Consider the following 15904-nt stretch of genomic DNA (forward strand, 5'->3'; position numbering starts at 1 on the left):
CCTCGGTTGTCCTCTCCAGTTGTGCTTTCAACCTTTGATCTTTGGATCTTTCATGATTCCTTCCAGAGGAAGCGCATTTTGTTGCATAATCCTCCCAAAAGAAGATCATACTTGTTGTATTTTATAATTCATTAGTTATTTATTTATTTATTTTGGACATGGCGCTTTTCTTACTCCCTCCAAGTGGGATGGAGAGATATCAGTAATTCCCTATGGGCTAAATAGATCCTCTAATTTAGGCTATCAATGCTAAAATTTAAATTAGAAACTTTGTTCCGTTCAAATTTTAGAACTTCGTAATAGTGGCACATTTAAATTTTAAATTCAGAAACTTTGTTTTGTTCTGTCCTAGTTACAGTGACCTATTTAAATTCAAGTTTTAGAAACTTAGTAGTCGTGACACATTTAACTTAAAAACTTTGTTTTGTAATAATGACACACCTGAGGGCGGTTTTTAAACCCTTTTGAGTACGTCTGATGTAAGTGTACTTCTTACCTCTATATGTCAATGTAAACCAATACTGGGATTCCTCTGCCAGAGGAACGCCATGGACCTGCCGGGCCACTTGCTCCGCCCCCCAGGGACTGGCCACGGTCCTGCCGAACACTCGGGTTTCTCGGTGCTCTCGGACAGCTGTAAACAAAGTGTCCCCTCTCGCCACAGGCCCAACATGCCCCCGAGGACCTTCGTCCTCCAGGTGCACCTCTTCTTGACCTCCGACAGGGTCGACGATGGACTTGCCCCTGTGATGGCTGTTCAGCGGCCCCCGCTGTTATGGCCTCATTTCGTACTTCTTGCTTCGCTTGCAGTTCTTCTAACTGCAACCGTGCAAGTTCCCTTTGCATATCCTTCTCCTGCTCCTTCCGTTTCAGTTCTTTTCTGTATTTGTTTACTGCATGCACCACGTGGTCTCGGAATTGTCCATGTGACATTGAATTCAACCCCACCACATCCTCCAGCCTCCCCTGAGCTGGGGCAGGCAGAGCCTCTTTGATGGAAACTCTGAACAATGTCACCCAAGCTGGACTCTTCTCGATTTCTCCCTCAGACTCTTGTCTCCATTTCTTCAATTGTTGTGCAATGTACACAACCGGACTCTCTGTTCCTGACAGTGGCTCCCCCTTTAATGCTTCGAGGTCCACTCCCGCAGGAAACTCAGCTCGTAACGCTCTCCAGAGTGCAGCTCGATATGCATTAAAATCAGTTCCATCAGCTCGGTGGCTCAACATCCAGTCATTCTCACTGTGTCTCAAAATGCCCTCCATGGTAGAAGTTCCAAAACACAGTGCCCACACTGCCTTAATGTGTCCCACAGTCAACAGTTTATCCACAGTCTCTTGTTCAAAAGCTCTTATCCATTTGCTTGCACCTGTGTGAATGTCCAGCAGTCTGGCAACCAGCCCCCCTAGGACGAGCGTCTGCCACGGCACATACTGTCCCTGCGTCATTTCTATCAAACTCGGTGCTGACGCTGTTGGACTCTTATGTTCTTCAGAAGATGCCTTTTGGACTGGAGATGCCAGTTCTGGTGATCTTTGGTATTGTGGGAGCTGTTCCCTTGCCTGATCTGAATTACAGACGGCGTCTGGCTCAGGAGCTCCATGACTGCTTGATGTAGCTATTTGTGGTTCTAGACGTTCATGAGATATTTTGTGATCTTTTATTTCAGAATCTCCTTGTATGTTTACTGCTCCTGGCAGTGTTGGATATAGCTCTGCATTTTCAAAGAAATGTAAAACTTTTAATTCAAGCTCTCTCTTTTCCTGTCTCTTTTTGCTTTTGTCCTTTGGTTTGTAAGCTTTAATCCTTTGTTCCATAATCTTACAGGTAGTTACATTGAAAGTGCCACCTTTTGGCCAGGGTGAGACGTTATTTTTTGTTCGTTTTTCCCATTTTAGAGATATCTTTTTAATATCTTTGGAATGTTCAGGATGTTTGGCGCTAATGGTTATTGTTGGTGTTACATCCATTGTTTCACCTAGTTAGTTCCCTTCTATTGACTTTTGACTTTTTCTTTACTTATCTATTTTCTAAATTTTCCTTATTTATTATTCGTATTCCCCCTTTTTTTTTTTTTTTTGAAAGTCAATTTAAATTAAACTAACTCTAATCAATGCTAATTTATGCTCGGCTAAATTTAGCTTAGATGCAGCTAATTATTGGATTGGATATTGTCAATGCTAATGTTAAGGTTAGCCTATGTTAGCTTTGAAAGCTTATGCTCTAGGTTGTTTTTTTTTTTTAAATTAAACCAATGTTAATTCAATGTTAGGCTAATTTAGCTTTTTGACTTCTAGTTTGGAGTTCGGTTACTATTATTGCTAATGTTAATGTTTGCTAACCAATGCCAATTGATGTTAGCTTCCTAGCTGTTGCTAATCAATGCTAACCTATTGCTAATTAAGATTTTAACCAATATTTGCCTTATTGCTATTGCTAATCAATGCTAATTGTATTTCTGATCAATGCTAATTATGGCTAACGAAATGCTACCAAATGCTGATAATGCTAACCAATGCTAACTATTGCTAATCCATGCTACTTGTTGCTAATCAATACTAGCTTCCTTGTTGACTAATGCTAATTGAATGCTAATTATGCTATTCAACGCTAGTGATTGCTAATCAATGCTAGTTATTGCTAATCAATACTATTGATTGCTAATCAACGCTAAACAATGCTAGTTATTGCTAATCAATACTTGCTGTATTACTAATGCTACCCAATGTTAATTTATTACTAATCGAAAGCTCAGTTAATGCTTACTCTGTTTGAAGTGACTCAGGCTAAAGGCGTTGCCCCAACCTTTGCTCACATCCGGATGCTTCCGATCCAATCCACACACAATGTCCTCCACCAATCCAGATGATCCAATGTACGTCACAGCTACGTCAATTCTGACCAATGAAATAAAAATATTTTTTGACCAATGAAATCTGAACACACCTCTAAATCTATCTCCAATGAAACACGTCTGAGACACGTAACTTCTAACCAATAAAATATGAACACACCTCTAAGCCTGCCTCCAATGAACCACGTGAATTTCTAACCAACCAAATATGAACACACCATTACATCTACTTCCTAGACTGTTCCAAACTCCTCCCAAGCATAACAATTGAACCAGACATAACAATTGAACCACACCCCAACTCAAAATGGCGTTTGTCACACTTTTTGTGACAAGTTAAGAAAGAGGAAGAAATACAAACTTTCCAGCTGGACAGGGAAAAAAAAATACAAACCAAACAACACAGAAATAACAGTTGCACTATTCTTCACCTCAAAATGGCGTTTGTTAGGGAAGAGAAAGAAATACAATTTAACACGCTGTGGACAGGGAAACTACAAATCAAAAGATACAGAAACAATGCATAAGCAAAAAACTTTCTTTATCAGGAATGTCACATTCACGTCGAACGACGTGATGAATCAATGGCCTAAGGACAGAAACTCTCCCTTAGGAATTGCGAAACCAACATTTACTCGACTGATAACAACTCTGCAATTAGCACATTACCTAAAGAAAACTAATAATTATTACAGTTCAACCATAAAGTGCCCCTGGAAGACACAAGGAAAGAAAATGTGATTACGCACGAACATCTGTCAGTGTACAGACAGCACAGGAATATCAAGGACAGAGCGGCGCGCCTCCACACGAGCAGCATGCCCGCGCAGCACCTCGCTCTCCCCCTGAGACTCAAACACCTTCACGCGCCTGTTGAAAATAGAACTTTAGAAACTTAACACAAATCAAAGCAGTATTCAATAATCAATAGTAACAAGATGCACTCAACGAAAATACAGAATCTTAAAGAAATAAACACTCAGCGTTTAAAAATCACAGCTCTTCACTGTAACAATCCCTTATTTCAACAAACTATCAATGCGGCAATTATAACAATGAAGCAAATTATAACAATGAAGAAAATCTGAGTTTAACTTAAAATACTACCAATACTCAAAAGTCAAGGGATGAGATGAGTTAGAACTTTTTCCTTTTCTTCTGTTTTTTTAGATTCACATAAAATAGCAGGATTTCACACACATTGACAGACAACAGAGACCGGTCCCACACACTCACACCAAGTCAGTCGATCAAAGTTTTGTCAGTCACCGTTCAAATCTTCACATTTTTAAATTATCAATTTCTTTCATTTAGACTTTTAATTTTTCAGGAGATGTTGGTGTTGGCAATATATGGAATACAAAATGTGTTTTCCCTGCAAGCCTTGTGATATGGTCTCTGACCAAAGCAACAGATGCTGACGTGTATTTATCAGCTTCGCTGTGACCTCTTAATAAAAATCTCCTGTGGTCAATACATAAACGAATTTGAACTTTCTTCTAAATGTCTTTATACTGAGGTCTCGGATAACTCCAAAGAGTTCTAAGCAGATATATAAAATGATATAAACATATATACTTAAAATGTGCCCGTATAGAACTGGAATTGACTTTTTCGGAGTTTTCTTGAACTGCTCTTTTGATTCCACCTTCAAACTTTTATGTTTGCAAGTCAATCAATTACCAGCATTCGTCTACTCCTTGACTAGTGAAAATAATTTTCACATATATTAATGACTAATGCGAACCATATTCCCACGGTATTCCTACCCCCCATGCATAAAAGGTCGGCCGTTGGCTCTATGACATCACTATGAACGAGTGATTTCCACTCTGCCCGCTCTAAAAGCGTATCCACTATTCCAGTTTAAACTCATCGATTTATTTCCTGCCCGAGCATGAGCGACTAGTCTTCCTTAATTACCACAAAAAAACAATACAACAACACAAGCCAGACCAACTGCTCACAGCTGTCTGCTTTACAACTCTCACAAGCTGCTGTTTACCCAATTTTTATCCCAATTCAAACATATGGCTCCTCTTGGCCCAAAATTTCAACAATTACAATTTCAGCAGCCCCCCTGCGCAGAAGTAACAATGAAATGCTTACCGAATGCAGGATCCGTCTCTCTCCTGTGTTCTTTTAAATTTGGGGAAGCCGGAAGAAACCTGTGATCTGTGCTCCACTAACAGACGCCAGTCGTAATGGTGGGAAATCCAACCAGCCGGCTCTCACAGCTGATGTCGGTTGTCGGGGCACAGAGGACACGCTCCGCCGGGATCCAGATGCAAAATCTCACGAATTCGGGGTCACCATTATGTTGTGGAGAAATTAGAGTTGAATCCCGCGTTGGTCAGCCGTCCATTGGGGAGTTTATTGAACAAACTGTCACAGCAAATCTGCATACAGAATGTACAAAATGTCCGACGAGCTCATTTTGTGACACCCTTTTATACCGTTTTATCATAACAAGTGTACGTGGCCTTCTCTGGAGGCGCCTAGCTTTCGCAGTTTATCATAAACACGCTCATTCTAACTATCAACAATATTCATATGAACCAGTCAACAAGGCCCAGGATGTAACTAGGCCAGAAGTCATGAGCATGTCATGACATCCATCTCCCACACCATTGACTGTATGAGCGGTCTGTGCTCGTTTTTATTTATTTGATTAGATTGGAGATACTTTATTAATCCCGAAGGAAATTAAATTTTGTTGTGTGGTTTATGCAATGCAAAGTCACTGTCCATATATGGACAGCTGACTATTGCATAAACCAGTCTGTGCTTCACGTGAGTTGTCCAAAGTTCTGGTTTAAGTTCACTTGGGTAGTAAAATTGTTTTGCTAGTTGTAAAAGCACAGTAGACATAACTCGAAAATTAGGTTCAATTATGGATTTATTTTGCTCAGAGCCTCAGACAAACAGACAGACAAATGGCAGCGAAAACACACTCCTTCGCAGAGGTGTGACAATTGGGCACGATTGTCCTGTAGTGTGTGGTGTTGCCTTGTGCATTCAAATCTTATGCGATCATGTTGACACACTGATTCAGTATCACTGAAGCACACATTTCACACTGGACTTTTTTTCAACACCGAACAGCCTAGAGTGTAGTTTTTATATATATTTTTGCCGTGGTAATGGTCTTAATTTTTATTCTTAGAGGCCTTAAAAAGGTCTTAAAAGTCATTAAATTTGTTGATTAAAAAATGTGCAGATACCCTGCATTAAATGAGTTACATTGCTTAACACTTAGCTGACTTTTTTTATCCAAAGCGACTTATAAGAACACATTATTGGTTACAGTCTCTGGAGCAATGTTGGGTTAGTTGTTTTGCTCAAGGTCAATCTAGGTGTAAACAGAGGTAGTCTAATCGTGGGATTTGAGCTTGCAACCCTGTGATTTAAAGACCAACTCCCTAAACATTGGGATGGCTCGTTAACAGCATCTGCATGCCATTAACTTATGATTGGTAATGCAAAAAAAAAAAAAAAAAAAAAAAAAAAAAAAAAAAAAAAAACTGTCGTGGAGCACTTTTGTGTCCCCACCAATGTCAAAATCAAAGTTACTCCCTTGCGTGGCGTGCCACACGTCGATCAATGCAGTGGATGATCTGTCAGACATCCTAGAAGAGGAATTTGGGAAGTTTCGAATGCATCGCACCAAGTGCACGGCCATGATAAAATCAGTGCTGGCCCCTCACTTTAGAAGTGAGCTTAAGAGCAACATAGGTGAGTCCCCATTCTCCCTCTACTTAGACGAAACCACCGATATATCCGTCAACAAGCTGCTCTGTATATGCATTAAATACCGCTCAATCAAGCATGACAAATTCATCAGCACTTACCTGGGGCTGGTTGAGTTGAGTGGCGCAAATGCCAGGGCCATCACAGATGCTATACTTCGTGGAAACCTATGGCCTCAATATTAAAAACATGGTGGGAATCGCCACAGATGGAGCGAGTGTTATGGTAGGGAAACACCACTCGGTGCTCACTCTGCTGAAGGAATTGCTGCCCGACCTGAAATTGATCAGATGCGTGTGTCATTCACTGGATATAGTGGCAAAGAAGGCCATGCATCAATTGCAGAGCAATGTTGACTTAATGATAAGGGAGACCTTCAACTGGTTCAGTCACTTAGCTAAGCACCAATCTGAGTAGAGAATTCTCTTTGAAACGCTGAATGATGGACTGTGCCCACTGAAACTACTGTCACCATGCACTACTCGTTGGTTAGGTGTAGCTGATTCAATCGACAGAATTGTGCAACAACGGGATGCGCTGAAGCTGCATTTCAGTGTCGCTGCTGGTGCTGAACACTGCTACACAGCAAGGCTTCTGGGCGAAATGTACAGTGATCCAGCAAACATGCTGTACATGCACTTCCTTTGGCCAATCTTGGGGGAAATAAAAGCTGTGAATAAAATCTTCCAACTGGAGACGGGGGACTCACTGGGTGTCTTTCGGGATCTTAAGAGACTTTACTTATCCACTCTGAAGAGAGTCGCAAAGCCCAGTGTGTTCAGAATGAACCGGGACTGTCACCTCAGAGAACTCGACTTACAGGCAACCAGCATATACCTCTCCACTGAAGATACTGACTTGGGCACCACATTCCAAGAAGAGCTCTGCGCGAGCACATTGGCCCCTGAAATGAAAGAAACCATCTCCGCGCGGTGCTTTGCGTTCAGAGAACTGTTGGTGCAATACCAAATGCGCCTAACTTACGCAATGGATATGCTGCGGAAAATGGAGCTGCTCTCCCCCAAGTCAGTCATCTCCACCATGGACAGACCAAAGGTGAAGGAATTACCAATGGAGTTTTTTTAGGTGCTCCGTTGACACCTTGGACTGCCAGTGGAGAAACGTGGCATCAGCTGGTTTCCCTGATGACGAGGCCATTGACACGTTTTGGATGGAGGTCGAACCGTTCAAAGATGCAGGAGGAAATGCGTCTTTTCAAGATCTCGCCTTGGGTGCCATCCGCCTGCTATCCTTGCCCATATCGAATGCGCACGTAGAGAGAGCGTTCTCTCAAGTTGCGCTCCTGAAAGACAACACGCGAAATCGAATGGGACTCTCTCTACTGTCCAGTCTAATGGAAGTACGTGCTGGCCTGTTCAGGAACGGATGGACGTCTGCTACATTCAGACCTCCCCAGCAGCTGTTGGAGAGACTTAATTCTTTAATGTACGAGTAGGCCTAACAGCTGATGCTGAAGGTAACGCGCTGTTTTTATTCTGAATGTAGGCTATCCTGGGTTTTAAGTGTAGGCTAAAGAAAACTTAGTTCTGTTCGTTCATTCATTCATTAGTTCATTCATTCATGCCATAACAGCTGATGCTGAAGGTAATGCCTGTTTTGTTCTCAATAGCCTATGTAGCCTGTGTGTATAAAGAAAACTTGTTACAATCTGTTATTATTAATTAATGCCATAACAGCTGATGCTGAAGGTAATGCCTTTTTTGTTCTCAAAAGCCTATGTAGCCTGTGTATAAAGAAAACTTGTTACAATCTGTTATTATTAATTAATGCCATAACAGCTGATGCTGAAGATAGGCCATGTTCTGAATGTGCCTGTGTTTATTTGTAGGCCTATAGTGTAGCTGTAGTGTAGTGGACGCGCTCTACTTCTGGAATAGGCTAAAATAAATAACTTTGGGTGCGCGAAATTTAGGAGAAAAATCCGCACTCACGAGTCGAGTCTCATTATTTATCAATTACAACATGTCCACAAGACACGTTTCGGCCCTTAAACCACCATTGAATAGGCCTATACTGCCCTACAAAGGCAAAGTGCAGTAACAACGCCAACATTGAAACTGACAAAAATGCCTTCAAAGCCTTGGCATTAGGTTGGATATTGTAGTAACTGCGAATGTGACATAGAAATGTCTCTAAAACGGGACACATTTGGACCATAAAGCTTTGCAACAAGACATTGGAGATGTAATTAAAAGCATTTTCAGTCTAAACTCAATTTTGACAAGATATGTAGGCCTAGTTACTGCATTTTGCCTTTTTTAGGGCAGTATAGACTAGGCCTATAGCACTGATGATGGCTTAAGGGCAGAAACGCATCTGCTTGTGGACATGGTGGTAATTGATAAATAAATAATAATGAGACTCAGCTCGTGAGTGCGGATTTTTCTCCTCCTTGTAGGCCTATTGTAAAGAAAACTTATGACTCAGTTACAATCTGTTACAATCTTTTTCGTATGATTGTGTCTACCCAACCAAATCAAATACAATGAATAATTTTAAACGTGTATTACTAACAAGAAGTGGAAATCCATTTTCATTTAACCTGCGCAACCACCTTTAAATTAAAAGTAGGGCCTAATCTAGGCCCCTATATGTGGCAAGGTTTGTTTTATTCTGAGACACTGTCGGTAATATCATTTTACATTTTGTAACATATGTTTTATACTGTACATTTGAATGCTCATTGTAATACCCACAGAATCCAGCAACCTTTTACATAGCACTGCCTTCAGGACAAGGTCTGGACGAGAAAGCAAGCCCATGGACTTGTGAATCTACAAGGGTGTAGGCGGATCGCTGCCCTGATTAAAAAAAATGACTAACACTTCCATGCATACTGATATGAAAAAAGGACTTAAACACTTCCGTGCATTATACCGATATGAAAAAAAAAACAAACAAAAAAAAACTTTGTAACACTGTGAATGATACTTGTCATGTGGTTAATGAGTAATATGTTTCAGAATTTAAGTATTACTCAAATATTAAATGTTTTCATGTGGAAAAATGTTGTTGGGCGGTTTTTTGCTGAAGTGGGCGGGTTTTGTAATGTGATTGGGCGGAAATTGCTCAATATAATCTGGCAACACTAGTTGTGGAGGGGAGGGGTCTGGTTACAGATTCCACTCCCAGGTTAGGAGTTGTGCCAAATAAAATTTCAAATGGGCTGAGGTTCACTCGAGCTCTGGTAATGCTTTTGTCCATGGCAGACCCGTTTCTTCACAACTTTTGGCTAACTTGGACTTTAATGTACCATTTTCTCTCTCCACAGCACCTCCACTCTGTGGATGATAAGCACAATGTGTGTGCAAGCTTATTCCCAGGAACTTAGCAACCTCAGTCAATGCTGTGTTTACGTGCGTGCCATTATCACTGCTGATCTTCTCTGGAATAACCCACCTTGGAATGATTTCTGTCAGCAGTGCTTTAGTTACTGCATGACTGTTTGCATGTTTTGCAGGAAAAACTTCAACCCATTTACTAAACTTGTCCACGACTACTAGTGCATATTTCTTTCCTTCAGCTGGTGTGAGTTCAACATTTAATGTTCAAAAGGTATTGGTTTTCCATCAGGTCCCAGCCAAACACCATCTGTATGAGTTGCACCAGCGGAGCAAATGCTCAACCAAAATGCGTTTTTCATCTGCAGAGGCAAAAGTTTGCAAAGCATGGAAATCGGTGAGGGTGCCTTCTGCTTGCAAAAAGAGGGAAGAGAGTGAAAACAGGAAGAGAATTAGCTGCCTGCTTAGCTGCGGCATCAGCTCTGGCATTGCCACGAGCAACAGGATCTTGTGAGTTAGTGTGAGCCACACACTTACAGACCGAAATTGCTGTAGGCAAAAGGATCGCATCAAGAAGATCAGAAACCTGAGGAGTTCAGAATGGGTTTACCATCTGATTTAAGGAAATGTCTGTGTTTCCGCAGTGCACCAAAGTCATGAACAACACCAAAAGCAAATCTGGAATCTGTGTAAATGGTTACAGACTTACCAGCTGCCAGCTTACATGCTTCAGTAAGTGCAATGAGTTCAACAGTTTGAGCAGAGAAATGTTTGGGGAGGGAGCTAGACAACAAAGTTTCATGTGAAGAGCATATTGCAAACCCAAGACAGTTAGTACCTGTGGCTGGATCACGTGAAGCCGATCCATCTACAAAAAGAATCATGTCACAGATTGGAAGAGGAGTGTCAGAAAGATCAGGTCTGGGTGTACAAACCTGTTCCAGAACAGCTGCGCAGTCATGAGGCTCCCCATTATCAGGAGAGGGAAGTAAAGTGGCAGGATTCAGAACAGTACAACGTTTAATAGTGAGATTTGGCATATCAAGGAGCACAGAAGTGTATCTGAGCCAGCGAGCAGCTGAAGATGTGAATTTTTCTGCTCGAGAAAAATAATGTCAACAGAATGAGGAACCAAAAAAGTCAACCTACCGTAGCCTACAATATCTCGGGACGCCATGACAGCTTTATCTGCGGCTGCAACAGCACGAAGACAACCAGGCAGGCCTGCAGCCACAGGGTCCAATTTTGCTGAGAAATAAGCCACTGGCCTTTGCTTTCCCCCGTCTTCCTGCATAAGAACAGATGTCATGCTACCATGCTTCTCATCAACTGTATGAAAGGTTTATGAGGATCTGATGCCAAACGTAGGAGCTGTTTGAAGAGCCAGCTTAAGCTGCGTGAAGGCTGATTCAGCCTCAGGAGTCCATTGAACACGATCAGCTGACTGGAGGCCATTCCCGTGTGTGGCAGCCGAGCAGACTAAGTTAAGCTCAAATGGTTTTCGGTGTGATCCAACAACGCCACTCCAGGAATTTCACCCAGAGAATTATTAAGTTTAGGTTCAAGGACACGCAGGTTCAATATACAATGAATGAGAAGACGTAGTTCGATGTTTATACAAAAAGATCTAGTTTTTATTATAATAGTTGTCTTTTTATAATACGATTTAAAAACATTCATACAGAAAAATGAAAGAAGACCTAAACAGTGCTAAGCGTGACTGGGGAAACAGGGGCTAGTGAGAAGGGGGGCAGAATCCTAACTAAAATATATAAAGAAACAACAAACCAACTTAAAGGCACCAAAATGTGAGAACTCAAATCCCAAAGGAACACAGCAAAAAGAAAGGGGGAAGACCACCACCCGGACTACCAGCACCCAGCCACCAGACGCCAGCACTGAGAAGGAGATAAACAAATCTTAATGGTCAATTTAGTAACTGAAAAAGAAATAAACATAACCAAAATACAAATGTACTCCAAAAGAAAACAATATACAAATTATCTCAAAGTAGCTAACGGAAACTAACAAAGAAAACAAAACAGAAACTAAGGGAGTGTAACCTCAAAAATCAATTAAAACTGCCAGAGACCTTCCGTGCGTCAGGCACAGCGCTCAGACCGCCGTCCGTCGGTGCCGGGCGCAGCCGTTAAGGCTGAAGCACTAGACGATTACAACATTAAAACAGGGAATCCCAAGCAAGACCTTGTTCAGGCAATACTTATCGGCGATAGATAAAAACCCCAAGCAGGTTGGACGAACTGTCAGTCAGTAAAGCAGGATAAAAGCTCCGTGCAGAGCAGCAGTGTCTCCAGCCTACCGGTCAGTGCAACCAGAATGACAACAGCATCTTATGATGACACGCACCGACACACACTCCGGAGGAGGAGAGGAGGACCCAGGCGGCAGTCCACCTGTTAACTGAGCATACTAGCGTTAGCCCTAAAATGTAGCATGGAGACACAGAGAGAGATCAAACACTCACCACCGCGAGGGGAGACAGCACCCCGAGAGCCATTGGAGCCAGGGATGCATAACGGCCACCACTGCAGCAACAACAAATAATCAGCACACCAGAGAGACCAAAAGGTGAACATGCCGCGAGAGCAGCAGACATACCTTGTCGAGAAAATGACCCCTAACCCGGTAGCAGACAATTCAATGGAAGCAGACAGTGAAAGCATGAGAGAGGGCTCCTTTTATACTGCCACTCCTCTGATTGAATAATTGACAGCATGCCTACAGGCAGGTGAGGGAACTGGTCATGCATCTATGCTGCTACACGTGGATAAGAGCACCTAAAGGAGCTTCGAGAGAAGAGTAGTTAGAAAGTCCTGCAGTAATATGTTATGCCTAAAAATGACATGAGCTGTTTTTTAGTAACCGGTTTAGGAATGTTCTTAACTGCAGCATCGTGTTTAGGAGAAAGTGAGCGCCCATCCTTGGAAATCACATTGTCCTGTACAAACTGAGACTTAGAAAGGCTGGCTTTGTGGCCACAAGAATGTAGATGTTTCAGCAGAGTCACTGAGTCTTTTTCACACTGTTGCTTAGATGGGCTGCATAAAATGATGTCATCCACGTACTGCAAAAGAGCAGAGCCTGGGCTTAGTTGGAGCGGTTCCAGGTTAGCTTTTAGGGCAGCATTGTAAATAGTGGTCCCACTATTTACAGTACCCCTGGCTGTCAGGGTGCACAGGGACAGAGAAAAATGCGTTAGTCAACAACTCAGAAAAACTGTGCATTTGATGGAATTTGAGACAAAATAGTACATGGGTTGGGCACAGTGGGAGCATGTGGCTGAACTGCAGCATTCACGGATTGGAGGGTCCTGTACCAAACGCCATTCATCTGCCTGGCTAGCATCTCTAATCTTTTTAACAGGAAATAATGGAGTGCACACAGGGGAATTTTCACAAGGAACAATGATGCCTGTTTTCTGAAAAGATTGAAAAACAGGCTTGATCCCTTTAATTGCCTCAGGCTTCAAAGGGTATTGTTTTTTTACACGGGCGATAGTCAGATTTAGGGGTGACAATTACCGGTTCACAGCCTTTTATCAACCCCACATCATATTTGCTTTTAGCCCAAAAATCAGTGGGCACTTCAGCCAACATGGGTAACGAAGACAGATCTGTTTCAGATAAAAATCATGCTTCAAAATGTTATTCTGTGGTGGGAACTAGTTCCACAGTTCTTTGACAATGCATTGTGTCCAGAAAAGTTTTTTTGTATGCTGACAATTGTTTAGAAAACATCAAATTTGGATCAGCAGGTGAAACAGTCCAATCAGTTTCTTCTTGACAAGTAGCAACAAACTCTCCCACACCCTGCCAGTGCCAATGTGTAGATGTGGCCAAGGAAACATGAGGGCGAGTACCACAAACATTAAAAAAAAAAAATCTCATTGCGCTGGAGTGAGAGACACGGCCAGTGCAGCGGTTTGTGAATTCCAAAATAAAGTAGACGTACATATTTTTTCAAAAGGACTGCAAATCCACTTCTTTTCATAGTAATTGTCAGGCCCTAAAGAAATGTATGATGTGCAGTGCAAAGCAGCAGGTTGCATGAAATCAGAAAGGGGTGAAACTAAAGCTTTTGCTTCCTCCACGAGCTGTTGTGAGAAAGGAGAGCTGGGAAGTTTCAACTCATAAGCACATGTAAGTGCCGATGAGTCAAACTGCACTGCTGGGAAAACTTTGTCAGGCTGCGACATAACCTTAACACTCTCTGGTGTGGAAGTTAAAATAATGCCTAGTTTACACATGAGATCACGGCCCATCAGGTTAATGGGGCACATCTCTGACAAAAAGATGAGTGAAGGAGAGCCCTGACACATGCAATGGGTGTGTCATTTTCTCCTTTACAACCTGACCTGATGCAGACATAGAGTAGTCGGGGTTTCCAGTTAGCTTTAGAGGACGATCAAATTCCCCTGACTTCACTACTGAGGATGTAGCCCCAGAGTCAACCATAAATGTTACTAGTTTCCCCAAAACAGTAAGCTGAAAGTTGGAAAAGCCTTGTAGGCTTCAGATATGTCAAGTGAGCATAAGTGCCTATTACCAGAGGTAAACATCTTTGTTCTAGGAAGGAAATGACATGCAAAACTTCACTACATGAGTCACAGTCAGCAAGTGTCTCTTCATTGCACAGAGCAGGAAAAGTGTGTGTGTGTGTGTGTGTGTGTGTGTGTGTGTGTGTGTGTGTGTGTGTGTATGTGTTGTGTTCCCACCCATTGGTGGAGGCTCCGCTGGTGCATGACATCCGGAACCCGCCTCCCACCCTCAGTCAGCGAAACGGGGTCCAGAATTCTCTGGATCTGGGAAGCTTTGTGATGCTTTGATGATGTCAGTCTCAGTCCAGGGTTGATAGACCAGTAATGGTCCAATGGGACCTGCAACTTCAACCATAGGCATGGTTTGGATCCGGGTTTGTTTTCTCTCACGTTGAGATCTCCGAAGTCCAGTTTGTGGGGAGGGGAGTTTTGTCACTAACGTTAATAAGTCTTGGGCTGTTACACTGGTGAACCGAACATCTTCCTTTTCTTCATCATCAGACTGGTGTGACAGATGTTGTAGGGAACACCTGTCGTAGTTGTTGTAGTTGTTGTTGTAGGCGACGTGGAGAGCAGGAGTCCAGGTCCGGGCCGGCACAGCGAGAGTGCTCAGGGTTATCATTCCGTCCTGGCATTTGTTTAGCATTCTTCTTTCTTTCTTTCTTTCTCTTAATTCACTTTCCTTTTTTCAACATTCTATACCTTTCTTACATTCCTTCAAATGTTCCCAATGTTTAGCCTTCACTTTCTTTTTCTGCTTCATATCTTTCTCATATTCATAAATATTTTCTTCTAATTTTCTTATTTCTGAGATACTAAAATAACCTTCAGGGGGAAAACCCCAATTTTCTATCCAATAAGTAGTCCATTTTACACTCTCCGAACCATATTTCTTTTTCATTTCATCATGCTTGGGTCCCCCGGAAAGGTCAGAAGTCTGAGACACACTGTTTCCCATTCTCTGACGTGATATAGGGGAATATATTCCTTTCCACTCACAGGACGTCTCTAATGTGGACCTTAATCTGTACTCACACTTCTTCTGAGTATTTTTATTCAAATAATGAAAGAAAGCAATCTTACCGCCCCAGATTATTGTGTTTCAAAAGATGATCCCAGCGCTAGTATCCAGGAAAACGAACCAGTCAGTCCACTCTCTCCAAAAGCCTTGTAGGCATGAGGCTGGAACCCTACTTAAGTCCAGGCTGGCCTTGCACTGCAGTCCAGGTAAACCATTCGAGGGATCCCGTTCGTGACGCCAAGATTGTCGTGGAAATTTTAGTAAGGCACAGAGTCAGTTATTTTCTGAAGAGATAAGATGCTTTTAACAATATCTTGCATGAGACAACAACACAGTACAAAGTACAGAACTGCTCTGACCACTGGGGCAAAAACAATGTAGTTATAATGCAAATTGTTGCGTCAGCGCTCCTTGGATA

At 42.2% G+C, this 15904-nt stretch overlaps 1 protein-coding gene across 1 annotated transcript in view; it reads left to right on the top strand.

Moving 5' to 3' along the window:
- Window positions 1-15904, top strand: part of LOC142373364 (cGMP-dependent protein kinase 1-like) — a 63188-nt gene that overhangs the window by 46503 nt on the left and 781 nt on the right. The window lies entirely within an intron of this gene.

Source organism: Odontesthes bonariensis, chromosome 22 (assembly GCF_027942865.1).
Source record: "Odontesthes bonariensis isolate fOdoBon6 chromosome 22, fOdoBon6.hap1, whole genome shotgun sequence".
Lineage (NCBI taxonomy): Eukaryota > Metazoa > Chordata > Actinopteri > Atheriniformes > Atherinopsidae > Odontesthes > Odontesthes bonariensis.